General features: G+C 54.8%; 1 protein-coding gene across 3 annotated transcripts in view; it reads left to right on the top strand.

The window, feature by feature from the left end:
• Window positions 1-1229: 1229 nt before the first annotated feature.
• The window catches only part of Elfn1 (extracellular leucine rich repeat and fibronectin type III domain containing 1), a 69211-nt gene continuing 48248 nt past the window's right edge, over window positions 1230-22192 (top strand). The window contains exons 1-2 of one of the 3 annotated variants that reach the window (XM_045142584.1): window positions 4163-4281; window positions 4554-4643. The gene's annotated coding sequence lies outside the window, so the exon portion shown is untranslated. Of the gene's footprint in view, window positions 1323-4162; window positions 4282-4553; window positions 4644-5102; window positions 5171-22192 lie in introns of those variants that run through there. The other 2 variants (XM_045142583.1, XM_045142585.1) reach the window with 2 other exon arrangements.

The raw sequence follows: 22192 nt of genomic DNA, 5'->3' as shown, positions 1-22192 counted from the left end.
GGAAGGGCGGCGGTGGGGAGTGGGAGGCGAGGTGGGCGTCTAGGCCAGTGCTCGAGGGGAGATCGGGGGGGGGGGTGGTGTTTCGGGGAACACTTTGGCCGAGGGTCCGAGGGAGTCGACTTCGGATTCCCCGGGGGAGAGGTTGGTGGGAAGGAATTCGGCTGCCCAGAATCTTCCGGGAATGGGAAGGTGCCAGGCTGATCTCGCGCTCCCCACGCTCTCAGCCGAAAGGGGGTGGGGAAGGGCAATGCGGTGGGGAGGGGTCCTGGGAGGAGGCCTCCGACCTTGGGGACAGCCAGCCTCTGGAGACACTGGGTCCCAGAGGACCTGATCGCCCATGTCCCCACCTCTCAGCCATTCCCACCCCATGCAACGCGCGCCCCTGGGGGCCGTGCAGTTGCGTTTGCGGACACGCGCGCCCCCACACAGGGTCTGACTTCGGGTCAACTTCCACGCGGCTTCCCGTGTGTGTGTGTGTGCGTGTGTGTGTGTGTGTGTGTGTGTGTGTGTGTGTGGTGTGCAGCCATGTCCGCGCGCGCGTGCACAACCCCGCCTCACGTATCCACCTCCCATCGCCGCGAAGGGTCCCAACCCCTAGACTATTCGGGGACTTCTCCACGACATCGCTCGGTGGCCTGGGTCGCGGGTTGTGGGGGGGGGCGCAGCGTCGGCAAGGAAAAAGGGGGCGAGGATGCCTCTCGGCTTCCTGAGATGTCCCCCCACGCCTCGTCCCAACTTCTCACCATGTGTCTCCGATGGGCACCCTCCTGCCCCCTCCATCCATGGCCGACGGCAGGGCCGCGGGCCCCCCCCCCCGCCCCTGCTCCAACCCGCCTCCCCGCCCGGCTCCCAGGTTCGACCTGCCTCGCGCCCGGCAGAGAATGGGCCACCGCCGCGGCCACCGCCACCACGCCGGAGCGGGAGCCGGAGCCGCCCGGCCCCGCGGTGTCGCCGTAGCCGCCGCTGCCCCGCCTGCCCGGCCGCCCTGAGCTCCGGGAGCGCTGTCCCCGGCGCCGCCGCCGCCGCCCGGCGCTCGCCCGCCGCTTGACGCAGTGAGCGCCGCAGCCCGGCCGCCACCGGCTCCGCTCGGTTCCTCGTCGCAGGCCGAGAGCCCAGCCCGGCGGGCTCCGGGAGGGGCGGGCAGGGCTGGAAGGGGGAGGAGGTCTGTCTGGAGCCAGCGAGCCCCGAGGAGGAACAGGAGGAGGAAGCTGGGGAAAGCCACCGTCGTCGCCGCCACCGCCGCGCTCCCCAAACCTGGGCGCGCACGCTCTGCCCGCCGGTGCCAAAGCCTCCATCCCGGGGGGGCCCGCACCCCAGGTCAGGTAGGAAGGGGCCTGCATGGGCAGGGGGCTGCGGGAGCTGGGGCAGGGGGTCCCCAGTGCCGCAGCCGCGGAGTCGACAGATTCCCCGCCCCTGGAGGGGGTGGGGAGGTTGCTCTCATGGGGGATCCAGGGGTGGCTCGGGAGTCCCCAGCGGCTCTCTCAGTCCTAGTCACCCTGGCCCCGGTGCCTTGCCCTTAGAGACCGCGTCGAGGCTGAGTGCCCCCCTCCCCCTCCCAGGGGGTTTGGATGCGGCATGTTTGAGTCGGTGGCTCCCTGGCGCCCCTCTCCCCTTCTACCCACGTTCACTGGCGAGCGCGCCCGAAGTTCTCGGCCGCCGAGCTCGGGCAGGCAAACTTCCCTCCTTGACGCGGAGGATGGAAGGACCGGGACTCGGGGACCCCTTTGGGCTAAGAGGGGTGTCGGGTACCCCGAAACTTTGCTGAGCGCTCTGAGTGTCTTAAAGCTGTCCAGCTAGCGAAGGGAAGGGGGTAGCTTGGCTTTGGAGTGCACGGGATAGCGGAGGCGTCCCAAGTTGGCCCTGAGACTGCCCCCCCCAAATCTGAAACCTTTCCTAGTGGGAGGCGGGGAGTTAATGGGCTATGAGGAGGCCTCGCGTGCTTCCAGCGAGTCTAGCAGAACCCCCTGGAACCTTGGGAGAGGTGTCGTGCCCCCAACCCCAGAGGGTGGCGGGACTCTGCCCAGCTGGCTGGAAGGAACTGACTCCCTGTTAATAGGAGCCCCAAAATCCTCTGGGTTGGGCTTGGCTGGCGCTGGGAGCCCGATCCCAGCATGAAGCTGACCTCCTCCCCCCGGCTGTCACAGACCATATTTTGGCGCCGTCCCTGCTCCTCCAGCTCCGTTCTCTTGGGCCTGGGGTGTCTCCCCCTCCCTAACTTTTTCTTTTCTCAAACTGCCCCGTCTGGAGTGTGGCGACCAGTCCAGGGCCCAGAGCCGGACTCAAGCTATCTGAGCACAGTTCCCAACCTCCGAGTCCTCCGCGAGCAGCGGTGGGAGGCCCCCGGGGCCACCCTGCTGTGGACCAGTAGGGAATCTCCCGCGAGCCCCTTTCAGTCTTCCGACCCACCGCCCACGCGTGACACGTTCATTCATTCGCCTCCGCGGCCCGTGGCCACCCCATCTATGGGCATGGTCACTCGTGGGTAGCCTAAGGGGGCTGTGGAGGGCGGGAGGACCTGCGAAGCTAGCGGAGGGGTTTTGAGGGGACTAGCTTCGATCTAAGCCTGTGCAGGTCCTGTGCTGGCCTCTGGCAGCCAGTGTCGCCTTCCAGCACCCTTGAGGGCTCAGGAGGATTCCGCGGCCCCGCCCCCACTCCATTCCAAAGCTCAGGCCCGAGCTGGAGTGAGGTTTCTCGCATTCGGGGACCAGGGAAGCAGGGTACTTCTTGTTTCGGGGTGGTCTGCAGAGCCCAGTCCGAAAAGCTTGGAGAATCTTTGTTCCCGGGGCTCCGCGGCCCCGCCCCCTCCCGATCCACCGCTGGACCCCGGAGCCTTTGCCGGCTCCAGCAACCCTAGAGCTCGGCGGGCGAGCGAGGTGGCGCATGTTTTTTGCAGCTCTGGGTCTGGAGGAAGGGTAGGGGGCGTGGAGCGCGGCGATGGGTCCCTGACAGATTGTCTTCGGTGGCGACGCCGGCGTCTGCGCGGTAGAATTAATGGCTTACAAGCAACGCGCTCATCTACTTGGCCCCGGGGGGAGGGGCAGCCCCCGCCAGGACTCCTGGAATTCGGTGGCACCCTGAGGAGCAGTTACTTTCCTCCGGGCGGGAGGTGCAGGCTAGTGGACTCAATCCCTTGAGGGTCTACCCTGCCTCCAGTCACCTCCCCTCCCAGCCCCATGGGGCTCCGTTCTCGAATTCTCTCTAATGGGCTGGGACCCTCCTGACTGACACCTACCCCAGCGCCCTCACCAGCCCTCCTCTCCCGCACACCCATGATCGCCAGTGGTTACAAACTTGCTTGGGTGGTGGGACAGGACGGGCCGAGGGCGCTTTGTGGTCTCGTGGGTAGGATGGTGGGAGCCAGGTCCGAAGGGGTGAATCTGGGGGTTCTCCCCAACACGGTACTAGGACAGGATAGCACCTATCACGAGCTCTGGGTGCTCCCAAGAACCCCATCTACACTTTGCCAGATCTGAGGAGTCAGCCTCATCTTGCTGCGTTCGCCTTCCGAACGATGATGGTGTGTGTGTGTGTGTGTGTGTGTGTGTGTATGCAGGGGGGGTGGTCAGGCCCCTCTTCTTGTACGGTGCTGGCCAGTCCAGGGGAGGCCTTCTAAGAGTGACCAGGGAGACCCTTAGCACCTTCCTCAGACATGGCAACAGGCGAGGAGAGGGTATCTTGCACCCTGCATTCCAGGTCTGTGGGCCCAGGCCTGGAACACTGAAGGCTAGCAGCTTTTATAGATTTGATGCCCTTGGCCTGGGGCCTGGCTGTGTTAGAAGGCCGGTTTGGGGCAGCTGAAGGAGAAAGGCTACATACAGTTCCGATGCCCCCCAAAGGCCCAGCTGCCTTCTTGGATCCACTGTCATGACTCCTGTGACACACGTCCAGGACACGAGCCTGTCCTTCTTACGCAGAATAGTGGGACACAGCCCGCTGGCCCGAGGAGGCCATGAAACTCCTCATCCCAAACTTCCCCCTGCATTTTTAAGGCCTGCCAGCTGGAAAAGCAGTTAAAAACCCACCACCCTTCTTCCTGCTTTTGTGGGTGCACAGGCTGGGCGCGCCCTGCCGCGGGGGGGGGGGGGCTGTGCCGGTCCATACAGCACTCGCCGGTGCTCACCCGTGGGTGTTCATTCACATTCCCTCTCCGGTCCCCACACACTATAGGAATTATCTTGGTTTGCTCTGCCTCTGAATTGAGTCAACTCTTTTGTATGCTCGGTGAATTGCCCAGCTGCTAGCGACGAGCAGAACGGAGGAGCGGAGGAGAGCGTGCCGGGGGTACTGAGGCCGGGGTGGTGGTGGGGAGGGGATCGGGAGCGGGCGGGGACAGGAAACGGGGAGGGGACGCGTGCGACGACTGGGTGGGCTGCGTGGGGACAGGAGCTGCCGGAGGCACCGGTGGGGCAGCAAACCTGGCTTGCCCATGGCCCCAACATACTGGCCGGAGTGGAGTCTTCAGGGATCCAGCCCGGGGGTCCCCTTGGGCTGTGTGGTCCGTGGCAAGCCTCCTGGCTTCTTCTGACTCGGTTTCACCCCCACCCCACCCCAAGCCCAAGACTTCCGCACACGCAGTTGGGGGACTGTCAGGCTAAGCTGGAAGAGTCCTGGGGATCCCCTTCCCAAGTCCTCGCAGAGGCTGGGTGAGTGAGTGAAGGGGGAGGGAGGGTCGGGGGTCTCGGCTGCGTAGGGTCCGTGTCAGGTCCACGGGAGGGAGGATCGGGGTCCCGACAACATCTTGGCGTGGTGCTTAGGGGAAGAGGGGTCGTGGGAGGCAGCAGCTGTCCGTCCGCTCCCACTTAGAGGCGGACGGAGGGGCTGCGTGGGGAGGGGCGCCCCCTCCCAGCTGGCGAGGGGCGCGCGTGCCTCGGCCCGGCCCGGATGGCTGGGGACCGGGGAGGCTGGGAGGAGGGCGGGCGCGCGGCTCGCAGCCGGACGAGCCGGGGCGGACGGGGAGGGGGGGGGTGGAAGAACGCGGGCGGGGGCGGGGGCGGGGGCGGGGAGGCGGCGGGAACCTTCCCCCCCGCCCCCCGGCGCGCGGCGAGGGGCGGGGCGCGCGCGCAGATCGATGGGCGAAGCTGGGGAGGAATTTCAATCCGAGAGCCAACTTAGAGCTTGAAGGACGGCGGCGGCGGCGGGCGCAGCCCGGGATCGGCAGCCGGCCGGGCAGGTAAGCGTGCAGCTCTCTCCGATTCCGAGTCAGCGCGGCCCGGGAGCGGAGCCGGCGAGCGTGGGACCCCCCCGCTTCTCCCCACCTCCCCCCCACACACCGGCTTCTCCGCCGATGACACGCAGGCCCCGCCACGTCGCGTGTCTCCCTCCGCCGCCACCCCACCAACATTTGCAGCGCCCCGCGTGCGGCCCCGGCCCTGGCGGAGACCCCGGGGCCCCGCGCGCCGTCCCGGCTGCGCAGCGGGCAAAGTTGGAGGAACTTGGCGGCGCCGGCTCCGAGGCAGAACCCGACCGGTTCAGGGTCCTGATGTTGTCACCTCGGAGTCACTGCCGCAGCCCGCAACCACCTTTCCCTGGTACGTCTCCCTTTCACTGCCCCCCCCCAACCCCGCCGCTGCTTCCCGTAGCCGTGGACCCTCTCTGCAGCCGCTGCCCTGCCCTGCCCGCAGCCTCCGTGCAGTTCCCGCACCTCCCCGAGTCACTGAGCCCCATCCTGCCCGCACCTCTCCGTCCCTGCCCTGCCAGGCCTCCTTCCGGCTAAGCGAGGTCGAGCCTCCTTGCGAGGCACCAAACCGTCCAGCCACATTCTGCATAGAGATCGGTGGTCCAGTCCCCGCTGGCATGGGGGCACTTTACTACGAACTTGACAGGCTACCAACGCCCACCTTGGACCCATCTTTCATGGCCATCTTTCTCCAGTCTGGAGGAGGTGCCAATTCTGTCCCCCACTAAAAACCAGTGTCTCCATCCTACAGTTTGTTGCTTAGTGCCGTGCCAAGGAAGGGGGCTGTGTCTGCGTCTCTCTCAAAGGGACTGGGCCACCTGAGATCAAAGTTAAGAGTATTCCAGGTTTGGGTTCAGTGACCTTGGGGCAGATGACATCTCTGAGCCTCAGTTTTCACATCTGTAAAATGGAGATTAAATGATACTGCCCTCTGAGGAGGGAAGGGTTAACAGAGATGGTCCAGAGGCCTTCTCTTCAGGATGGGAGGGAGGCAATCCAGGGTGCCTCTCAGGCAGGAGCAACCTTGTCTTCCTGCAACCCAGAGGGGAGCTGTGCATGTATCTGGCTTTTGCCCCAGTAGAGGATTGGGGTTTGTGCAGGAAAGCAGTCCTAAGAGACCCTGGGTATCTTGGGGACAGGATCCCAGAAGGGCGCAGGGCTCCGAGCAGAGGGACGCGCCCCTCTGCCTCCCTCGGGCTGCCTCCTAAAGGTGCGTCCCCAGTCATGAAAGAGGCCCCCAGTCTCTACTCAGCCCTGGGAGGCACCGGATCAAACAGGGGCTATGTTACTTTAAAGCTGCAGTTAACCTGGTCTTTTGCACTCCCCTAGCCCCCTGGCCTCCTCGGCCCCCATGTTTGTGGCTATGACCTTTGCAGTGAACAGATGTTGAGGAGACAGACAGTCCCCCTCTGGATGGGCCCCGCCTCACCAAAGGTGGCCGGACAAACTCCAAATGGCATTCAAGGAAGACACCCCTTTCTTGTCTGGATTTGAGGGGCTCGGAGGCCTGCCAGGGCTCTAGAGCTTTGGTTCATTGTTTTTCCATGTTCTCAGAGGGCTAGGTGGTCAAGGGAGATCGGGATCCCCTCTTCCTACTGGCCAGAAACCCTCAGTGGTCTTCGGGTGAGAAAGGCCGGGGGCAGCCATGGCCCCCTTCCACCTTCCTTGGGCCCTGGTGGTGCACAGCTGCCAGGCCTCCTGGGTGAGTGTCCTTCAGCATGGTACTCGGGCACAGGCAGCTCAAGACCCGAGAAAAGAGGGGATGGGGACCTTAAACTGGGGCCCACTGCAAGCCTGCAGGGGTAGGGGAGCAGAGAATGGGTGGCCGTAACCAGAAGAAGCGACCCCCAGCCCCCTTCCAAGGCACACTCCAGAGAGCACTGCCTCCCCCCCCCCAGAATGCCTTGTCCTATGATCTCATCTAAACTGAAGGAGTCTACATCTCCATCCATCTCTCTTTACCCCAAGAAACAGGTGGTTGAAACCCCTAGGAGAGCCCACAGCCAGGGCTTGGAGAAGCCCTTCTCTTGGACCCTGGAGTTAGAGTCATCGGACTTTAGTCCTTGAATCATGAATCGTGGACCTTACTCCACTTAGTTGGGCCAAAATTCTGACACAGAGTTGATCCGTTTCTTTGAGGCAGAGCCTCCCTGGGCCTGGGCCCCTTGTTCACGTTCCTGTCTGCCTCCAGCATACCAACTCTGGGCTCTAGATTCCAGTGGAATTTTCTTTTTCTTCTTTAATTTTTTAAAATAGTTATTTATTTACTTGAGAGTGACAGAGAGAGAAAGAGAGAGAGAGAGAGAGAGAGAGAGAGAGGAGAGGGGGAGAGAATGGGCACACCAGGGCCTCCAGCCACTGCAAACGAGCTCCCTTGTGCATCTGGCTAATGTGGGTCCTGGGGAATCCAGCCTCGAACTGGGGTCCTTAGGCTTCACAGGCAAGCGCTTAACCGCTAAGCCATCTCTCTAGCCCCTCCAGTGGAATTTTCTTAACACCCAGGAAGCTTTTTGTAGGTCCCCTCTTGTCCCTTACAGTCACTGTTCTGCCCTGTTCTACGCAGGACCATCTGTAAGAGGCCCTAGAGCGCCTCAGACACTGGCATCTGAAGGAATTTACCACAGAGGTGCCTGGACCCAGAGTTCACATTTCCTTGCTGAAATAGGCAGAGCCCGTGCTGGATTCTAAGTGGGTGGCATATGAATAACTATGGTTGGAGGACTCAGGACTTGGGCTCCGAGCCTACCACTGAGTGACAGGCAGAAGACAGAGCTCCAGGGCTGGGTGACGGGGACATAAATTTCCAGGCGCGAACCTGGAGTGGATGGTGGTATTGCAGATACATTTGTCACCCCCCACCCCCGGCCATTGCGCTTCCCTTTTGTTTCCAGTCTTGGATTGAATTTCTTCCAACAAAGCCTCGGGTGTCAACTGGCCTTAGGTGGGTCTTCGTGGGGTAGCCGCTGGTGGAGGCCCTGCAGAGGACTAGGGTGTCCTTTGGGGAGCTAGCTGGAGTCTAGAGAGGGCTGGATGTTGCACAGTGAGCTGGCTTAGAGCAAGGGCCTGCCTGCCGCTGTTTGCTCAGGCTTCCGGGGACACCTGCTCCTCCTGCACTGGGGCTAGCCTGCAGCCCCAGGGGTGAGCCGGAAGTGGAGTCCTTGTGGGCACCAGGTTCCACTGACCCTGTTCTGTTCCCTGAAGTTCTTGGCTTTGGACGAGGATGTGGGGATCAGCTTCAGACATCTGGCTTGCGTAGTGTACAGCGATTGAGAGACCCTGGGAGTGAGGTGTGGTCCATGTTGGTGAGACACATACATGGATACAAATGCTCCTTTCTGTAGAGATAATTCAGCTTGGCCCCATTTTCCAGAAGGGTCTAGCTTCATCCAAAGTCATGGGGCAGTGAGCAGTGGAATTTGAACTCCAGCATCCTGGTGGCCAGGACCTGTCCTTGTCTCCTTCTCCCGCAGGCTATCCGGGTGGCTGGTTCTTGGTATTGGAAAAGAGCTCAGAGCAAACGGGAAGCAGCCTAGCCTTGTAAGGCAGGATTCAGAAAGAGACATGCCTGGGCTCCTTACTTCCTCTCTCTCTTTGCTCTGAAGGCTAGGGAAACTGAGTCACAGAAGCTGGCCTGGTATCTGAGCACTGAGACCTTTCCATGACAGCCCTTCCTCAGTCTACTTGGACAAGAACTCCCAGGGCTGGTCCACAGCAGGGACCTGAGCCTTGGTGACTCGGTCCCTCTTTAATCTCTGTGACCCGTGGCCCATCTTTCTTTGAGGCCCCTGTGCAGCTGCCCCATGCTCTTTGCTCCCCTTCCAGGGGGACTTGCTGGCCCTTGAAGTATGGACAGAGAGGGGCGTGACCAGCAGCTGCAGCTGGAGTGAGTGTGCCAGCATGCCCGTGTGGGCATCTGTTGCTCCTCAGGTTTGTGCTCCAGGCACCTTCGTCTGCCAGCTCCGAGGACCGACTCCCGGCCACAGGGAGAGACTGGTGGAAGGAATTCAGGGGCATGGGTAGGGCAGGGCCTGGCTTCCCCATTTGCAAAGGTCTTGGTCTCCCAAAACAAGGCTGGAAATACTCACCCGCTGAGCCCAATGACTCGACAGCCAAAACAGATGGAGAAACTGAGGCCCAGAAAGGACGATGGCTACAATCCAGGTCACAGCGGGCAGAGAATCCAGGTAGCGTTCCCTCTTATACCTGACTTCTTCCCCCAGCTTGGTTAGACAGGGTTGGAGCCCTGCCCTTGCCGACGGACATGCTGTCCCCTGCCTACTTTGTGCTCTTCGTCACAAGGGCGAGCTGTTTGGTCCCCGCTGGCCCCAGGCCTGTGGTGTTGCCCTCCCCACGCTGGAGCCCCCGGGGCCTTCGGAGCACTTCTCCACTGTCTGTCACACTGATGGGCCCTCTGTGAGTGTGTGGGTTGCGTCGGAAGTGCTGACAGAGTACCAGGGGAGTGAAGAGCTTTTCACCCACACAGCAGAGCTGGGCGGGGCAGCCGCAGGGACCCCGAGGTCTGTCCCCGGGGGGGGGCGGGGTGTGCACCACACCAGTGCCGCTCCCACCTGGGAAGTGGTCGGATCCAGCTGGAAACCTGCCTGCTAGGGGAACCTGGGGAATGACTGACAGGCAGCCCAGAGGTCTCCTCGTGTTTATCCACAGATCCGAGTTTTATTTTCAGCAGGATCAAACCCTTTCTTAGTCATTAACTTCCTTGGTTAGTAAACACACAGGCTCGCATTACCCGGGCAGCCACATGTCCCCAGCATCACACTGCGAGAGGCGGAGAGCCCCCGGCCAGCCTTGGCACGGGGTGTTGGTGCTCGGGAGGACTGCAGCCATGAAGGAGCTGTTTCAGTCCCGCCAGACCGTGGATCCTTCATGGGCACAGGGTGGTCTCTGCCCAGGGAGGCTCTGTGGCGTCTGGAGCTGGTGGGAAATGGCTCTCACACTCCACCCTACTGAGCCAGTAGCCGGCATGCCTCTCCGTGGCTCTGTTTGTTAGGGAAGAACCTCCGGCTGGTGTCCGGATGCGTCCAAGGCTGTGAGTTTCTCGGTGTGTCCTGAACACTGTCAGAGTGAGGCACTGGCTGAGGGGACATAGATAGGACGTGGATGGGACAGGAAGCCCTTGGGCCCACTTGACAAAGCTGGCCCTGGTTTCTGCCTGTCTCACATGAGGTGAACCTTCATGGAGTCCTGCCCCTCTGGCCATCTGGGTGAAGGCACTCTGGTTACTTTCCCTATGGGAGTTGTGGTCCCCAAAGTTTTTAACCTCATGCTTGGCTGGGGTTTCAGAAGAGGGGTGCACCTCACTCCCCAGCCAGTGGTTCCTCTTGAGGGGAGTGTGCACAAGAGCCGCTGCTGTCTGTCAATCAGGGGCCTCTGGAAGGACCTCTTAGCAGCCATGTGAGCTGGGAATGGCCACCTTCCTCCCTCCGTGTTGTAATCTGTGAGTGTGTCTAAGGCAGTGGGCAACAAGGGAGCTGAATCCAGAGAAGGATGCTGGGAATGAGGCTGCCCGGGCACGGGCTCAGGTTGGAGGGTTTTAGATGCAGGATGTGGCCAGGGCTGCCCCTTGCCTCTTCCCAAACGCTGGCTGCCCTTCTGTGAGTCGGTATTATGGGCAGAGATTTCAAAAAAGGCAGGTCACTGTGCCATTCGTGCAGTTCCTGGTGGTGTTTGTTCCACCCGTGTCATGCCGCCCTGGGTGGGGACACTTCTGTGCCCTGTGGGGCGAGGAGACAGGGAAAGAGGGTGATGAGTGTTGGAGGGAGGGCGAGGCCAGTGTGGCTGGGCACTGTGCTCAAGAGTCGGGAGATTAGGTCATGGGGCCTTGGCTGTTCCATGTTCACGTTCCTGTGAAGAGCCAAGGAAGAGCTATATCTTGTATATTTTTTTCTCAAGGTAGGGTCTCACTCTTGCTCATGCTGACCTGGAACTCACTATGTAGTCTCAGGGTGGTCTTGAACTCACGGCGATCCTCCTACCTCTGCCTCCCCAGTACTGGGATTAAAGGCGTGCGCCACCACACCCGGCTCAAAAGTTGTATCTTGTTTTCATTTCTTTTTTTCTAAAAATTTTTTGTTTTATTTTTATTTATTTATTTGAGAGCAGCGACAGATAGAGAAAAAGAGGCAGACAGACACAGAGAGAGAAAATGGGTGCACCAGGGCCTCCAGCCACTGCAAACGAACCCCAGACGCGTGCGCCCCCTAGTGCATCTGGCTAATGTGGCTTGTGGGGAATCGAGCCTCGAACCAGGGTCCTTAGGCTTCACAGGCAAGCACTTAACCGCTAAGCCATCTCTCCAGCCCTTGTTTTCATTTCTTGAGGAAGCTTCTTGGAGTTGGAAGCAGCTGACAGGCCAGGTTTACCTTTATGTTTAAAAGGCTTCCATGATGATCTAAAAGGATGCGGCTCAGAGGGTAGTGTTTGCCTAACATGTACAAGGTCCTGGGTTCCACTCAGTACTCTATCAACCAGACACGGTGGCACATGCGTGTAATCCCAGCAGGAGAGGCAGAGGCTCAGGGTTATCCTTGGCTACATAGGAAGTCTCAAGACAGCTTGGGCTACATGAGATGCTGTCTCAAGAAAAAACCAACAGCAGCAAACCACAAAGGTCTCTGTGAGCCAGGCGTGGTGGGCATGTCTGTCATCCCAGCACGGGGGGGGGGGGTGAGGCAGGGGCCTTGTGAGTTTGAGGGCACCCTGAGCTATGACATAGTGAGACCCTGTCTCTAAATGAATGAATGACAACTACACAGATAAGGGAATAATCAAGAGCTCTGTTTCCCCACTGTAGTGAAGAAACAAGTTGCGTGTGTGGGGGTCACAAGTGTATTAGAAGGTTCACTTGGCATCTGGGAGAGGCATTGAGCTGGGGTGATGACGCTGGTGGTGGAAAACAGAGGAAGTTTCTCTTTTGCTTAAAAAAATTGGAGCTACATCCCTATGGAGAAAACCTCTGTGTTCCCATTGGCATGTGTCAGGAAACAGAAAGGGACGCAGCCCCATGGAGAGGAAGACTTGGAAAAGCAGGCCCTTTCCCCTTTGCCCCGGCCAGTGCATCAGGGGCGGGTCTGAGGAGACACCCCCCAGCCCCGGCACTTGGGGGGGGGGTCACCAGTGAACGTGGCTCACGGAGCCTACATTCTTGGGGAATAGCATCGCAGCTCTCTGTCTTGGAGGCAGGAATCTCTGATCTCAGCTGTGAACGGGTGTGGGTGGAAACCAGTGTCCGTGTGAATCTAGGACATGCACATGCATGTGCTCAGGCGTGTTTGTGCGTGTGCAAAGCCACCAGGGACACCTCCCCTTATGCTGCTCTGAGACCAGGGCAAGTGGCCACCTTGAATTCCTTCCTTGTGGCGTCTCAAGTTCTGTAAAGGGAATGTGCTGTCGGCTTTTTTCTCTTTGTGAATCCAGCAGGGCAGCTGAACTAACAAGATGAATGTATGTGGAAAGGCCTGGCTCTTCCGTCCTGGGGACTTGATGAAGAGACTCAGGCCTCCTCTGAGAGGTGTTTGCCTTATGATAGACATCTGGGCTTGTTTTGGTCCCCTCCTTCTGGTGTCCCCACAGAGCAAGGACACACGTTAAATGTGAAAGATGTTTTAGAAAGACAACTCGCCAGAAATCCAAGGTGTCCGCTGGCCCAGATCCACACAAATCAGGGATCAAACAAAAACAGCAGCATGCAGCACAGTCGCTCCCCTGAAACAAGGCGAGGCTGTCCCATGGGAGCACCAGGGCGTGGGTGCATGCGTGCATGCACACTCAGATGTGCCAGGTGCAGGCAGTGGCCAGCCGGGTGCCCATGGGCACACGTTCCCACAGCATCCTGGAATGCAGCCCAGATGAGACCTTCCGTTCTGGTCCTGCCACAGCTCTCCGGATCGTTGGGTGACAGGGGAGCAAGAGTCACCCTGGTGAGGGGCCAGGAGGGAGGAACCACTGGGCTGGGTGGAGGCTCCTGCTGTCTGGGGTGCAGCCCCTTAGCTTTCCCCAAGACCGACCTGGATGAAGGCTGCCCTTACTCTCCTGTAGCAGACAGGGTTGCTGCTGAGAGTGTGGATGTCCCTCTCATCCTGCTTGGGGTTCCCCTCACCCTCGGCAGCCTGGCTGGCTCTTGGGCGGCCTTCTCGCCCCTTGTGGGCACCGGGGCATCCCCCTGCCTTGTTGTGCCTGATGCTGTAACTTCCTGAGTGGCCGAAGGAGTTGGCTAGCGTTACAGTTGAACAAGTGACAGTCAATTTGGGCATGAGGGACAGAGAGACGAGGAGCAAGCATGTTCTCACCTAGCACTAGGGACTCTCCATCGAGGCGCTGGCCTTGGTGTGGGCCGAGGAGGGTCCTGGAGACCCTGACTCACCCTCCATCGAACCAGATGGGGGACTTGATAGGAAAGCTCCCTGGAGGAGAAGAACAGTGAAGCTTGAGGAAGGCAGGGAAACTGAGGCCCAGGCTGGTCATGGACCCCAGTGATCTCCTGAGGGGAGGAGGCAGAACTTTCAGTAGCTTCTTTTTAGCTGTGAATTGGATCAGAGAGAAAACCCCTTCAGAGGGGGATGTCAGAGCAGAGTGGCGCATGGGGTGGGTGGGCAGAAAGTGGGTGCCAGCATCTCTCCAGCTGTACTGGAAAAAAAAAAAAAAAAAAAAAAAGAATGTGCTGACCTGGTGTCCCATCTGTGCTCTCTGCCATGCCCCACCTGGGCCAGTCCTCAAGCTCCTGCTTAGGTGCCCCGCGTTGGACTTGGTCCTCACTGGGTCTTCCCACCCAGGGGGGAGAGGGATGAGCAGCGACAGGGTGAGGGCTGAAAGGCAGGAGAAGGTTCACGGGAACCTGCGCATATCGCAGCGCACGGTGTCCAGGACAAGGCATCAGAACCACAGGCTGCTGCTCCCTCCGCGCCTGCAGGGGGGTGCCGGCCTCCAAGCCCGGGAGTTGCCCAGTGCATGGCACAGCCGTTGGGACACCTTGTCTCCTCTGGACCCTGCGGAGTGACCCCAGCTCTTTCTGAATCAGTCCATGTCGCTGCCCAACCATCTGAGGAAGATCAAGAAGGGGGCAGATTTCTGAGTCACAGGGCGTGCCTCTTGCCTCGAACAGCGGTTTTATATGCCACGCGTACCATAACGCTCTGAGTGTGCAAGCCCGTGTGCCTTCCCAGACCCAGTGTGAATATGTACACTCTTACCCTGGCAGGGTCACACAACCAGGCCTAGAGATCAAATTTATTCTGTTTTTAGTTTGTTTTTGGCTTTTCAAAGTAGGGTCTCACTCTAGCTCAGGCTGACCTGGAATTCACTCTGTAGTCTCAGGGTGGCCTTGAACTCATGGCGATCCTCCTACCTCTGCCTCCTGAGTGCTGCGATTAAGGGCGTGCACCATCACGCCCGACTTAGTACTTGCTTTCTTTTGAGTCAAAGCCTCAGGACATAGCCCGGGCTGGCCTCAAACTTTTAGCAGTCTACCTGCCTCGTGTGGGTGTGTGTTCAGGAGCACGTGTGTCACAGTGCTCAAGCAGGTCAGAGGACCACCTTGGTGTCGGTCTATGCCTTCCACCTTGTTTGGAGACCGAGTCTTTAGCCGTTCATGGCTGTGTTTTCCAGGCTAGGTAGTCTTCAAGCTTCGGGAAAATTCTATCTTTGTCTTCCATCTTGCTGTAGACACGCTGAGATAACAGAAGCCCATGACAGTGTCTGTTTTTGGTTTTGTTTTTTTTAAAAATATATTTTATTTATTTATTTATTTAAGAGAGAGGGAGAAGTTGGGAAGGACAGGGAGACAATGGGCACGCTGGGGCCTTTAGCCACTGCAGACTATCTCCAGATGCAAGCGCCACCTTGTGTGTTTGGCTTTACATGGGTACTGGGGGATTGAACCTGGATCCTTTGGCTTTGCTGGCAAGCACCTTAACCACTGAGTCATCTCTCCAGCCCCATTTTTTTTTTTTAACCTGGGTTCTTGGGATAGGAACTCAGGTATTTATTATTTGAGAGAGATAGAGAGAGGCAGATAGAGAGAATGGGTTCACCACAGCCTCAAGCCACTGTAAACGCACTCCAGATGCATGCACCACCTTGTGCATCGATCGGGTTTACGTACATCCTGGGGAAACAAACCTAGGTCCTTTGACTTTACAGGTAAGCGCCTTAACTGCTAAGCCATCTCTCTAGCCCGCTACCCATCTTTTAATTCTCTTTATAATTTGAGTCAGGGCATCGCCATCCCAGACCAACTGGAATTCACTCTGTAGCCCAGGCTGGTCTTGAACTCACAGGGATCCTCCTACCTCAGCCTGCTATACGCTAGGATAAAAGGAGAGCACCGCCACGCCCAGCTGTGGTTTTGAAACAGAATCTCTCACTGGCCTGGAGTCAGCAGGCTGGACCTAGTGGCCAGTGGGCCTCAGGGACACTCGTGTCTCCACCTCCACAGTTCTTGCATTTTACAAGTATGCTGGGCTTTGCACATGGACTCTGGGGATTGAAGTCAGATCCTCAAGCTTGTGAGGCATTTTACCCACCTAGCCACCGCCCCAGCCTCCTAACACAACGTTTTGAAGTCCATTTGCATCGTTGCTCTAGTCATTAGCAGTTTTTATTGCTTCATAGTACTCCACTGTCTCGATAGACCACCTTTTATTCATCCATGTCCTGGGGGACAAGCATGTGACTCATTTCCAGTTGGGGGCCATTGTGAGCCACATAGACATTAGGGTTCCAGTCTTTGCATGGACGAGTGTCTATGTTTCTCTTGGGTAGATTCCTCTGACTGGATTGCTGACTCATGTGGTAAATTTATATTTAAATTCTTAACAAACTGCCAAGTCGTCAGACTTACAAATTCTTGGGCCACTTTACGCGATCGGTCAACAATCTGAGGGTCTCTCGTCGTCTGCAAACTCGCAGCACTTGGTCTGGCTGGTCGGTTTCTGTCTGAGCAGTAGAATCTCATGCTGGGTCCAATTTGCACTTTGCAAATGACCAGTGAGTTAGAACATTTCTCCGTGTGGTCGGAGGCACATGTATTTCTTCTCTGATAGAATGTCTATTCAAATCTCCTGCTCGTTTCTAATGGGGTTGTCTTGTTGTTGGGTTTTCAGAATGGTTCAGGATGGCTGCTGCTGTTCTCTGCAGATTCCGGCCTTGAGCCCTTTATCAGAAGCACAATTCGTAAATATTGTGTCTCTGGCAGCAGTGAGTCCCATTTTCTTAAGCAGTATCTTTCTCGAGCACAAATTTTTGTTTTATTTTTAATGAGAGAGAGAGAGAATTGGTGTGCCAGGGCCTCCAGCCACTACAAACTCCAGACGTGTGTGCGCCACCTTGTGCACATGCGTAACCTTGAGCACTTGCATCACCTTGTGTGTCTGGCTTATGTGGGACCTGGAGAGTCGAACCTAGGTCCTTAGGCTTCACAGGTAAGCATCTTAACTGCTAAGCCATCACTTCAGCTCTAGAGCACAAGTTTTTACTAACCATAGAGTGCATTTTACAAATGTACACCTTTTTTTTTTGCACGTTGTGTGTGTTCACACATGTGTAGGCCTGGCATTTATGTGCGTGCCGGGGATCTGAACTCAGGTCCTCATGCTAACAGGACAAGCACTTTACCCACTAGCATTTTGTTTTCTTTTTCATGGGCCCCATTCGTGGATTCCTTGCCTAGTCCAAGGTCACAAAGATTTTTTTCTGTGTTCCTAGGGAGTTTTATAGTTGTGGCTCAAACACTTGGATTTATGGGCCATTTTCAGTGGATGTCTGTTTATGATGTATAAGGACCAAAGTTCACTTTTCTGTATACAGTTTTTGAACAAAGATTATCTTTTCTGCATTAAATTTTCTTGGAATCATAAATGTTGAGGGTTTATTTTTAGCTTCCCACTTGAGCTCTGTGGGTGTCTGTTCATACTGCACAGGGTTCATTACTGAGCCTTGGCGGTAAGGTTTGAAATGAGGAAATATAAGAGCTCCAAAATTAGCTGGGCGTGGTGGCGCACGCCTTTAATCCCAGCACTCGGGAGGCAGAGGTAGGAGGATCACTGTGAGTTCGAGGCCACCCTGAGACTCCATAGTGAATTCCAGGTCAGCCTGGGCTAGAGTGAGACCCTACCAAGAAAAACCAAAAAAAAAAAAAAAAAAAAAAAAAAAAGCTACAAAATTGCTTTGTTTTCCTTTTAAAATTTGTTTAGACTCTTTTGTCAGCACATGTACATTTTAAGAACAGCTTGTCAATGTTTGCAGAAACATGTGCTGGGGTTCTGACGGACCTGTGTTTAATACATAGATCAGTGTAGCAGTTGTAAGCTGTGTAATCCAGGAATGTGAACTCTCTTTCCATTTATCCAGACCTTGTTTAATTTCTCTTAGCAAGTTTTCACTTCTCACATACAAATTTTGCAAATTGAGCATTTTTCTTTTTGTGGTTGTTGTTGTTTTGAGACATGTTCTTACTAGGAATCCCAAACTGACCTCAAACTCACAAATCACCTGTCAGATTGTTTGTAGTGGCAAGAAACCTTGGTGCATCCATATACACCACACATGCAAATAAATAAATAAAAACAATTTTGCTTTCACATAATTTGTTGCCAGTGCATAAGAATAGCTTTGAATTTGTTTTATTGATCCTTCTGTCCTGTGACCCTGCCAAATCTGATTTTTTTGTTTATTTAAGAGTGATAGACAGAAAGAGAAAGAGGGAGAGAGAGAGAGAGAGAGAGAGAGAGAGAATGGGCATGCCAGGGCTTCCAGCCACTGCAAACGAACTCCAGATGCGTGCGTGTGCCCCCTTGTGCATCTGGCTAACATGGGTCTGGGGAAATCGAGCCTTGAATCGGGATCCTTAGGCTTCACAGGCCAGTGCTTAACCGCTAAGCCATCTCTCCAGCCCCCAAATCTGATTATTAAGCAGTCAGTTCTTATAGGCTTTTTTGAATGCCTTAGAATTCTCTGTGCACAGGCCCAAGTTATATGAAAATAAGGAGTTTATGGCTTTCTTTTGAAATTGCATGTGTTTCATTTATTTATTTTTCTTGTTTTATTGTGTTGGCTGGCATCTCTAGAATCCTGTAGAGCAGCAGTATGGCTTTGTTCTTAGATCTTTCGGGAGAGGGTGACCATCTGTCTTTTGAAAGTTGATGTCAGCTGTGGGCTTTTATCTTTATAGGGCTGAGGAGGGCCCTCCTATTGAGACTTTGTCATGAGTTTTTTATGACTGACCATTGGATTTTGTCAAGTGCTATTTCTGCCTCTGTCATGATAATCATGCCACTTTTGTCCTTGTATCTACTAGTTTGGCATGTTATGTGAATTGATTTTCAAGTGACAAACAAACCTGTGTTCCTACAAGAAATACCATCTTATGCCACCTCTTCTATGTTGCTGGCTTGGTTTGCTTATATTTTGTTAAAGATTTTTGCATTGCTATCATGATCCATCTAGACATGTTGTTCTCTTGTGAGACCTTCAGTTTTACTACTGGAAAAAACAGGATATGTGACATAATCTGTCTCTCTCTCTCTCTACTGGGGATTGAATCCAGGGTCTTAGACATAGTTCTGCCACTGAGCTATACTTCCAGATCTTAAAAAAAAAAAAATCTTTTGAGGGCTGGAAAGATGGTTCAGTGTCAAATGTGCTTTCTTGCAAAGTTTGCTGGCTTGGGTTCAGTTCTCCAGCCATCCACATAAAGCTGGATACAAAAAGTCGTGTGTGGGCTGGAGAGATGGCTTAGTGGTTAAGCACTTGCCTGTGAAGCCTAAGGACCCCGGTTTGAGGCTCAATTCCCCAGGACCCACGTTAGCCAGGTGCACAAGGAGGTGCATGCGTCTGGAGTTCGGTTGCAGTGGCTGGAAGCCTTGGCGCGCCCATTCTCTCTCTCTCTCTCTCTCTCTCTCTCTGCCTCTTTCTCTCTATCTGTCACTCTCAAATAAAAAAAAAAAGTGGTGTGTATCTGGCATTTGTTGGCAGTGCATGCACACACACAAACGCGTGCACACACACACAAAGAGAGAGACAGAGAGACAGAGAAAGACAGAGACAGAGAGAAATTTCAAACAATCTTTTGAGACAAGGACTAACTATGTAGCCCAGGCTAAGCTTGAACTTGTGATCTTCCTCTTCTAGCCTCTTGAATGCTGAGGTTACAGGTGTCAGCCACCACATCTAGTTCCTCTGCTCATACTGGAAGTTTCTGAAGGTTTGATATTGTTAATTTTAACTATCTGCCAGAATTTACTGCTAAAGCCCCCTGGGTCTAAACTTTATGGGAAGATTTAAAGCTAATTGTTTCTAGATAATAGTTTATAAGTCTATTCAGATTTTCTTCTTGACCGTGTTGGTAATTCGTAACGTTTTAGGAATTGGTCTGCTTCAGCAAAAATTGTCTAATATGTCACCATCAAGTTGTAATGTTCCTCCGTGTTCTCCCCCAGAGTTGAATGCAGCATCCTCTGTAGAGTGTGGCAAGCACCAACTAGCTAGCCAGTGGCAGTGTCCTCTGGAACCTCTTGGGTTTTTGTTAGTTTTACTTGGTTCTGGTGGTTCTGTGGATCAAATCTCCTCAGGTGTTCTTCCACTGAGGTACAGCCCAGCCCTGGAAAGCTTTTCATACCCTTTCATTACTTTTAATTTTTCTGTTCATTTATTTATTTATTTGAGAGTGACAGACAGAGAGAGAAAGAAGCAGATTGAGAGAGAGAGGAAGAGGGAGAGGGAGAGGGAGAAAGAATGGTCGTGCCAAGGCCTTCAGCCACTGCAAACGAACTCTAGACTCATGTGCCCCCTTGTGCACCTGGCTAACGTGAGTCCTGGGGAACCGAGCCTCGAACCAGGGTCCTTAGGCTTCACAGGCAAGCGCTTAACAGCTAAGCCATCTCTCCAGCCCTCCTCTCCTTTTATATATTACATACATATTTTACATATTACATACATCCAGACTAAATCATGTCTCTACTTTTTGTTTTCTAAGGTAGAGATGCTAGCTCAGGCTGACCTGGAATTCACTATGTAGTCTCAGGGTGGCCTTGAACTCTGGACAATCCTACCTCTGCCTCCCGAGTGCTGGGATTAAAGGCGTGCACCACCACGGCCAGCCAATCTCTGCCTTTTAATTGCACTCCTTAATTCATTCATAGGTGACATCATTTTTATCCCCCCTTGATTTCTGTCCCCTCAGCTGTTCTCTGTGTCTCATGTCTTGTCCTCTTCTTTCCTCACTTATATCTCTTTGCATGAGAAAATGCCATCAGGCTCCAGGTTCATTCTGCTGATCCCTGACAGTGGCTTTTTTTTTTTTTTTTTTTTTTTGCTTTTCACAGGTAGGGTTTCACTCTAGCCCAGGCTGACCTGGAATTCACTATGGAGTCTCAGGGTGACCTCAAACTCACAGCGATCCCCCTACCTCTGCCTCCCGAGTGCTGGGATTAAAGGCGTGCGCCACCACGCCCGGCTCCGGCAGTGACATTTTCATTTCAGTTACCACAGTTTTCAACTGAAAACTTTTTCACTTTTGAAAAACAATTTGCGTGTCTTCTATGGAGGCTGCAAACTTCCTCTTGTTACCATAATTTCTTTTAATTCTGCAAACAGAATTCTGTGACCATATTTGTGTTAGTTGCTTCAATGTCTTTGCTGCATCCAACATCAGGGGCTCCCCAATGGTTTCCACTGACTGGTTTCTTTTTCTCGGTGGAGGGTCAATTTCATCTTTCATTGCCTGTCATATAATTCTGTTGAAAATGGACAGTTTAGGCAATGTCTTGTGTTAGACCTGGATCCTGATTTTTATCCTGGAAACTTGTTAGTATTACTGAAGCTTTTGTTATTGCTGTTCGGTTTGTATGTGTGGTGTGCATGGTCTTCTGTGCATGTGTGTGTGCATGCGTGTGGAGATCAGGTGTAGACCTCGGATGTCTTCTTCAATTGCTCTCCACTTTACTTACTGGACAGGGTCTCTCACTTGAACCCAGAACTTACCTGTCAGCTAGTCTAAGTAGCCAACTTGCCCCGAGGATTCCCTGTCTCCGGCTCTGGCTTTTATATGGGTTCTGGGGACCTGACCTCTGGACCTCACACTTGCACAGCAAGCACTTTATCCCCTGAGCATCTCCTCGGTCCTGTCATTGTTTGCTTGTTTAATAACTTGCCTGAACTGAAACTATGAAATGTATTTCCCCTCAACATGTGGCCATTGATCTCTCCTTTTCTCCTGCTTCTCTGACTTTATAATCCTTCCTCCCTCTCCTCTTCCTTCTCCTCCTCCTCCTTCTTCTTCTTCCTCTTTTTTTTTTTGTTTGTTTTTTGAGGTAGGGTCTCACTCTAGCCCAGGCTGACCTGGAATTTACTATGTAGTCTCAGGATGGCCTCGAACTCACGGCAATCCTCCCACCTCTGCCTCCTGAGTGCTGGGATTAAAGGCGTGCGCCACCACGCCTGGCCTTCTTTTTATTTTTAAATATTTTATTTATTTACTTGAGAGAGGGGGAGAAAGATAGTGGGAAAGAGATAGATAGATAGATAGATAGATAGATAGATAGATAGATAGATAGACAGGGAATGGGTGCACCAGGGCCTCCAGCTACTACAAACAAACAAACTCCAGACACATGCATAACCTGTGTATCTGGCTTATGTGGGTCCTGGAGAATAGAACCTGGGTCCTTAGGCTTCACAGGCAAGTACCTTAACCACTAAGCCAACTCTTCAGCCCCTCTTCCTCTTCTTTTTCCTCTTCTCCCTCTTCTCTCCTTCATCCTTTTTTGAGAACCTTAATATACATCAGTCTCTTTTGTCTTTTCCTCTCCCTTCCTCCTTTCACTTTTTCTTTCATCTCCCTCTTCCTTTCCTCCTCTGCCCTCCTCTTCCTTTTCATCCCTCCTCCCACTTCCTCCTGCTCCTCTTCCCTTCTTCCTTGTTCTCTCCTTCTTCACTCTTCTTCACCTCTCCCCCTCTTCCTTTCTTGTCCTTCTCCCTTGCTGCGAAGGCCCAGTCCTTTGGTCA

The sequence above is a fragment of the Jaculus jaculus genome, chromosome 2, assembly GCF_020740685.1.
Source record: "Jaculus jaculus isolate mJacJac1 chromosome 2, mJacJac1.mat.Y.cur, whole genome shotgun sequence".
Lineage (NCBI taxonomy): Eukaryota > Metazoa > Chordata > Mammalia > Rodentia > Dipodidae > Jaculus > Jaculus jaculus.
This window is presented reverse-complemented; position numbering and strand designations above follow the sequence as displayed.